Below are 6,926 nucleotides of genomic sequence, written 5' to 3'. Positions count from 1 at the left end.
GGAAACCCAAACAGAGCCTGACAATCTCATTGCATTGGGAAGACAGAGTTTGGAGTTCAGGGAAGCCAAGGTGGCTAACATTTTCAGAGAAGTACTTGTGCCTAAAAGCATGGAGATAAACATGGAAAGAGCTACGGAGCTCTACAGGAGCCTCCCAAGATCTTGGCTAAACATACTTATGATGAAACTATCAAGGCTGAGGAAAGAAACATTTGAAAGGAGGAGTTGGAACAATCTTCCAGTGGTGCGAAAGCCATTTTGGTGGAGAGGGTAGCAGGATTCCAACTGGCAGGTTTCCTATTACTACTGGGTGTATATGTGTGTGTCTGTTCACTCACTCAGTCATGTCCTACTCTGCGACCCCATGGACTGTAGCCCACACCAGGCTTCTCTGTCCATGCAATTTTCTAGACAAGAATACTGAAGTGGGTTGCCATTTCCTACTTCAAAGGGATCTTCCTGACCCAGGGATCAGACCCACATCTCTTGCGTCATTGGCATGTGAATTCTTTACCACTGTGCTACCTAGGAAGCCTCTTAGCAAATCACAGAACCAAGAGATTACAAACGTGAGGTCATTTGTTACTTTGCATGTGAGTCTCAGTTAAGAACTTCTGTCCTCATGGTGACTACAAGAACCAGCAGGACTTTTCTAAGTGACACTCTGGTTCTCTTGGGACAATCTGTCAGACTCAGCGTGTAAGTCCTCAGTTCTCAGTAGCCAACAGAGCAAAGGAGTTCTTTAAAGGATACTGGGGAATCTATAAGGAATGTTTAAGTGTGACAGAGATCCTCCCTGGAAATTACTATCACTTTTGCCAGCTGTCCCTGCTCCAAACCACTGTGGCTCTTAATTTTACCACCACCTCTTCAGTCTCCCCACATGGCCCCATCCCAATGAATACATATCTTCTTACTTGATTCCTCAAAGCTCAGTTTAGTCCAGACACAGAGGCACAGATACGAAACACAAAGAGTAGTCTATCACTGCCAATCAGTTCAGTTCAGTCACTCAGTCATGTCCAGCTCTTTGCAACCCCATGAACTGCAGCACGCCAGGCCTCCCTGTCCATCATCAAGTCCTGGAGTCCACCCAAACCCACGTCCATTGAGTCGGTGATGCCATCCAACCATCTCATCCTCTGTCGTCCCTTTCTCCTGCCCTCAATCTTTCCCAGCATCACGGTCTTTTCAAATAAGTCAGCTCTTCGCATCAGGCGGCCAAAGTATTGGAGTTTCAGCTTCAACATCAGTCCTACCAATGAACACCCAGGACTGATCTCCTTTAGGATGGACTGGTTGGATCTCCTTGCAGTCCAAGGGACCCTCAAGAGTCTTCTCTAACACCACAGTTCAAAAGCATCAATTCTTTGGCGCTCAGCTTTCTTTATAGTTCAACTCTCACATCCATACATGACCACTGGAAAAACCATAGCCCTTGACTAGACGGACTTTTGTTGACAAAGTAATGTCTCTGTTTTTTAATATGCTGTCTAGGTTGGTCATAACGTTCCTTCCAAGGAATAAGCCATTAGAAGTGTCTATTCTTCAAATTCCCGATAAGGCAGAGCCAGCTCAGCCTACCCATATTCCCCAACAGGAATCTTTAGATTGTGCCACATCTTGGAGTCTTCATGCAAGCAAGAGGCACGAGTCTGAAGAGAATCTTTCTTTTCCAGTTCAAGGCCTGCTTATATTCACTTTAGAATGTATGACTGAAGCACTATCCGTTTCCTTAGGGGGAAACACTCACCTCCACTTTGGCCTGGTTGACACAGTCCCAGGAATCATGGACACTTTCCAGGCTTCTGATAATCCAGCTCTACCACCACTTTGTAAGATATCAGTTGTTCAGACCAGTCTGTCCTGTGTGAGGTACAAAGAAAAGACTGGCACACTCCTCAGGGTGGCTCCAGTTTTGTGATCATCTGTGAGCAAACACTGGATAAAAACAAACAATGGTCTCCTAAGAACAAATAAGGATTTTAAGAAATGTTCCAGTCTATATTCTTATTTAGGGGGAAACAGATCTCTCTCTCTCTGCAAGTGTGCAATCCTGTGAAAGACATAATTTATAACACAAATATATTAATCCCTGCAACTCAGTCAGAAATATCTGGATTTTGGTTAATGATAATTTCATGATTTTCTTTAGGATAAAAGTGAGTATTTGTTTTACGTATGTGTAGTGGGCCCATCCTGGTGATTTTCCTAAGTAAAGGCAGACTGCTTCAAAATGAATTTACATCTTGCCTTCTAGAAATATAAAACTGAAACTGAAATTTTAAAAACTGACTTTAAAAAATGTTTCATTTATTGGGCAAATTTAAATTTATTTAAAATTTATGAGTACAATGAGGAGCATGGACTGGACCAGATCTCAGAAAATGGACTCCTTCCCTCCTCTTTTCTACTAACTTCAAAATATCTGTGTTTCTTTTTTCTTAGCCTTAAATCTTGCCCCCACACTTTTTTCCACCTCCATAGACCAATCTTTCACATTTAATCCCACATGGGGGAAAGTGGGAGGGAGGCTCAAGAAGAAGGGGATATATATATATATATATATATATATATATATACACACATATGTACTTATGCTGATTCGCACTGTTGTATAGCAGAAACAAACACAACATTGTAAAGCAATTATCTATCCTCCAGTTAAAAATTAAAAAAAAAAATCACACACAGAAAGGAATGTAGCATAAAATCTGTTGAGCTTCCAAAGGTAATATTTATCAATAGTAAATGTCATCAGAAACTGGATGTGAAGGAAGTACATGCACAGTCAAAAGTAGAATTAGAATCCCCCAGAAAAGCTTGGATGTGGGTTAGCCTGGGAGAACTTATGTCTCAACTTCTTGGTTTTTTCTAATTCTCCCCTCACTAAACATCTTTCACATGCAGGTTAAGTTTCTCAATCTGTGGTCTGTTACCATCTGGGGGTCTTGAATTTTCAAGGTACTCTGAGTCTTCTACAAGAATTTGATTTTTTTTTCTTTTTAAATTTTTATTGGAGTATAGTTGATTTACAATATTGTGTTAGTTTCTGCTGTACAGCAAAGCGAATCAGTTATACATACATCCACTACTTTTTAGATTATTTTCCCATATGGATCATCACAGAGTATTAAGTAGAGTCCCCTGTGCTATATAGTAGGTCTTTATTAGTTATCTATTTTATACATAGTAGTATGTATATGTCGGAGAAGGCAATGGCAAGCCACTCCAGTACTCTTGCCTAGAAAATCCCATGGATGGAGGAGCCTGGTAGGCTGCAGTACGTGGGGTCGCTAAGGGTCGGACATGACTGAGTGACTTCACTTTCACTTTTCACTTTCACACATTGGAGAAGGAAATGGCAACCCACTCCAGTGTTCCTGTCTGGAGAATCCCAGGGAAGGGGGAGCCTGGTGGGCTTCCGTCTATGGGGTCACACAGAGTCGGACATGACTAAAGTGACTTAGCAGCAGCAGCAGCAGCAGCAGCAGTATGTATATGTCAATCCCAATCTCCCAATTCATCCCTCCCCCCTTTCCTCTTGGTTACCATAAGTTATTTTCTATATCTGTGACTCTTTCTGTTTTATAAATAAAGTTCATTTGTACCTTTTTTAGATTCCACATATACACGAGCTCATGTGATATTTGTCTTTCTCTGACTTACTTCACTTAGTATGGTAATCTCTAGGTCCATTCATGTTGCTGCAAATTGCATTATTTCATCCTTTTTAAAGGCTGAGGACATGAGTTTGAGTGAACTCCGGGAGTTGGTGATGGACAGGGAGGCCTGGCGTGCTGTGATTCATGGGGTCGCGGAGAGTCGGACACGACTGAGCGACTGAACTGAACTGAACTGAACTGAATATTCCATCGCATATGTACCACATCTTCTTTAACTATTCCTCTGTCAATGAATATTTAGGTTGCTTCTATATCTTGACTGCTGTGAACAGTGCTTCAGTGAACATTGGGGTGCATGTAACCTTTCAGATTGTGGTTTTCTCTGGGTGTATGTTCAGGAGTGGGATTACTGTTGAAGCGAGCACTTTTATAAGAATTTCAAAACATTGTGCTTTAAGTTTACAATAAAAGCTTGTTAGCATATTTTGGATCATCTGGATTAACATCTGACATTTTTGAGTGATCCTGAATTAATGCTTAAGTTTACAGTTTAACTAGTGTCACATTATACTCTGAAATTAGCATCTAAATTTTAAGGCAATGTTGTCCAACCTTGGCAGTGTGTGTGGGGTCCCTTAAATCCCTCAAAATCTGCAGATATGTCTCTGCTGCTGCTAAGTCACTTCAGTCGTGTCCGACCCTTAGCGACCCCACAGACTGCAGCCCACCAGGCTCCTCCATCCATGGGACTTTTTAGGCAAGAGTACTGGAGTGGCTTGCCATTGCCTTCTCCGGCAGATATGTCTCAGTGGTAGACAATTACTCATGCTTGAAAAACTGGCTTAAACTACTTTCTTCTCTTTCCTTACGAGACATAACTGGAAAGAAGCTCATGAGAGGCTAACAGAAACAAACAAAAGTTTTAAAATGACAAGTATTTGTCAGTTTATTTTCAACATTTGACCAATTTGAGGGACAAGAGAATATAAGCAATCTAATTTTAAATATAAAAGTTGAGAATTCCCAGGCAGTCCAGTGGTTAGGCACCTCACTTCAGTACTCTTGCCTGGAAAATCCCATGGACGGAGGAGCCTGGTAAGCTGCAGTCCATGGGGTTGCTCAGAGTCGGACACGACTGAAGTGACTTAGCATTAGCAGCAGCCAGTGGTTAAGAACTCAGTGCTTTCAGTGCTGTGGCCAGGCTTCAATCCATCCCTGGTCAGGGAACTAAGATCCCACAGGCAGTGAAGCAAAAAACAAAACCCCAAAACCTATTATTTTAAAAAATAAGTCAAATTCAATACTGTGATACTGTGAATACGTAAAGAAATTGCCAAATTCTTAGAATTAGTTATTTTCTACCTACAACAAACTAATTCCATGCCTTTATCCCTTTTTATTGAGTGAACTTGGTATATATTTTAGAGATCTTTTTTACATTCAGGCCAGCCCCTAAAGTACATGTTCAGAAGCTGCTTCTGCTACCATGTGTGATTGGCCAGATTTTTGAGGCTCACAGTTTACGAACTCAGGTAAATCAATCTGAAAATACAGTGTTTTGGACTATTTTTGGTAAAAAAAATTTTTTTTTGCTCCCTATCAAAGCATGAAACCTTTGTGTCCTCAGAATTGTAATGTGGTGGTTTGGGTGTAAATGGAGGTGAAGGAGGGAGAAGATAATCTTCATATTCATTGCCTCTTCCCTATCTCCTTCCATGAGCCACTTAGTCTCCCCCATTTCTCCTCTCAGGGTTACCACTACCCTCCCAGTGCCTTACTTTTTCTTTGAATCATATTTTCTTTCCCACATTTTTCCTTATCTGTTTTTCTCCCATTTTGTTTCAGGCTTTCTTCTATTTTTGTAAACATAATTTAATGTTATTTCCATTCTATATTTAGCTTGTATATATGTATACTTAATAAATGGTAGATTTGGTTGACTAATAATACAACATTTATGCAAACTTGGCATTTTAAATTTGGCTCCTCTTAGCCTTAAAGCAATCTGGAAAAGTAGATACTGTATGTCTTTTACAGATGAGGAACTGAGTCTGAGACAGAATAAGTAACTAGTGAAAGACCACATAGACAGGCATTATATATCAAAACTGTTTTTTTTTTCTTTTCACAATGTCACACTCCATTCTTAGAGGAAAAAAAAAAAGAGGTTGAGTAATTTTTACATTCCCTTTACACTGCCCTAGTAAGAGACCTCATCCAGGTTCATGATGACCAACCGGCCTAATTAACATCTTCTACCCTCATAGCTTAACTTCAAGCCAATGTTTCCGAAGTTTGCATATCTAGTTGTTACCTTAAATCAAACCATTTTCTCCCCAAATTAGCACTACCCCCCCTTCCCCATCACATCATTTTCTGTTAATGGCTGCACCAATTTTTGTCATCCAGGGTCAAAACCTTGGTTATATTCATTCATTCAGTTCAGTTCAGTTCAACAACTATTTAAATGCTATTGAGCACAGATACGAAGTGTGCTAGGGATGCTGGGGTATAGAATGTCAAAAGTTTGACAAGAGTTTCTGCCTTCCTGAAGGCTTATAGTCTATCAGGAAAAGACAAGTGGGGATCCAAACCAATGTAGGGATATTAGAGAATTCCTAAAGGAAGCAAAGATGGGGGTGGGTGGGGAGGTGTATTCCATGGGTGAAAACACAGGAAGAGAAAGCATGGAGAAACCCAAAGACATACTGCTGGAGCACTGGGTGGCACAAACAGAGAGGAAGTGGGAGAGACACGCAGTAATTGAATCAAGTATGAAAGGTCTGGTAAACTATGTTAAGGCATTAGAACTTTCTGAAGAGCAGGAGGAAGCCATGATTAGTTTTTTTTTTTTTAAATAATCTGTTTCTCCTTTGAGAATTTTTCCTTTCTCTACCATCCCCTGAATCCAACCTATTACTAAATCCTGTCCATTTCTTTTTGTCTAATTTGTTTTTATCCCTGTTCCCATTGCCACCAATTTAGTCCCAGCCTTTATCTCTCACGCTTAGATTAAGAGCCCTTTAACCAGTTAGTCTCCAGGCTTTCTCTCTGCACACAAAGACTAGGCCAATAAACTCCAAAGGCTCCACCAGAATAACACCGAAGTGCAAGCCACCCATTTTGGCACTTACCACCATTCTCTATCCTATCTAATGTTACTACTTAAAATCACTCTCCAACGAGGCAAGCAGCTTCCTCAAAAACCCTCCGCAAAGCAGTTGACTTTCTTCACCCCTGTAACCCCTTAACATTTTCCCCTTCTCCCCGGGCATAATGCACGTCTGGGGCATCCTGAGG

Source organism: Moschus berezovskii, chromosome 11, assembly GCF_049115385.1.
Source record: "Moschus berezovskii isolate FMDL1 chromosome 11, NW_MosBer_1.0, whole genome shotgun sequence".
Classification (NCBI taxonomy): Eukaryota; Metazoa; Chordata; class Mammalia; order Artiodactyla; family Moschidae; genus Moschus; species Moschus berezovskii.
The sequence above is the reverse complement of the archived record's forward strand: the minus strand, read 5'-3'. Positions refer to the sequence as shown.